Below are 1,415 nucleotides of genomic sequence, written 5' to 3'. Positions count from 1 at the left end.
TGAATAAAAACATTTCTAAAAACAGTGCAGTGTTTACAAGTGTAGTTTAAGGAATGACAAATTATTTAACGCCCTGTCACACTATGATGTTTTAGACAACTTATGTCAACTTGTGAAAATTTTAATTCCATCTACGTTGAAGATGGAATTAAAAAAAAATCAACTACTATTTTAGGCCTGTAAATACGGTAATGCTCAAAAACCTATCAAATATATAACTTTTATTAGTAATTTAGACATAAAAAATGTTAATAAGTTAGCATAAGATATGTTGTGATGTGACAGGGTCTTCAGTAAAAAGTTGTTTCAGTGCAGGTGATACATTAGTTGTTATGCATGTCTTTAAAGTTTTGGGATTTATGTTGTATTTTAGTTTCCATGTGGTTGTCCTTGCCTCATAGTTTTGCCTCCTTAACAACCTGTTACAGATTGAAATTATATAATCGGAAAGATTTGGTAATGTTTGTTTCTACTTTTCCTGTTTTTGTTTTCTGTGTCTGTTTCCATTTCCTGCATTGTGTTTAATTGGTCACTTTTGTCTATATTTTTCCAGCCTGTGTTATACATTATTGTTAGCTTCCTCAAGGCCCCACAATGCCTAAAATACCTTAAAATACATTTAAGAACAGCATTTAATTTAACATAGTTTAACACTTTGGAGTACATTTTAAAGCTTGGTCTTTATGTAAGGACAACAATCTGAATTTTTAGCTTGAGAAGAGAATTATTTTAACTTTAACTAGTATGTGGTTATATAAGTTAAAATACATCAAGATCAAAATGATTTTTTTCACACAGTTTTTTTTTTCTGGAATGTTATATTGTATAAACCTACAACCTATAGACCCTATGCATAACCTATTTACAGAATATGGTGGTACAATATGGTGGTATGGTGGTATGGTGGAGTATATACCTCCTTACATAAATGTAAGGAGGTATATACTCTATGAGGCTACAGCATCAAGTCTCAACTATTATCAGTTCAAATCTGATTTAAAAATAGCTTAAAACAGTTATTTAAGACGTAATTTATGTAAACATATCCATGAATTTTATCCAAGTGTCCAACGAGTCCATTAAACTGCACAACATCCAAAATTTGTACTGCAACTCCGAACTTTTCCAACAAAGAGACATTGAGGGCTCAAATAAATGTTAATAAGCACAAAAATCATATTCTACCATCAATTTGTATTTGCAGCTTGACTGTAATATAGAAAAGTATCAATAATCAGTCATATGAATCACAGCTGAAGCTCATTTGGCCAACCCGCACTGTCAGTTAAGGCCAAAACACAACAAAAAAATGAATAAACCCATATACCACAATTTATAATCATTGTGTGATTTGTCAGAACTTCACTGGCACATATGTCGAAAAGCAGCTGCAGTAACTTTTCTAATATATATAT

This window comes from Austrofundulus limnaeus, unplaced genomic scaffold, assembly GCF_001266775.1.
Source record: "Austrofundulus limnaeus strain Quisiro unplaced genomic scaffold, Austrofundulus_limnaeus-1.0 Scaffold228, whole genome shotgun sequence".
Taxonomy (NCBI): domain Eukaryota; kingdom Metazoa; phylum Chordata; class Actinopteri; order Cyprinodontiformes; family Rivulidae; genus Austrofundulus; species Austrofundulus limnaeus.
Note: the sequence above shows the minus strand (reverse complement) of the source record.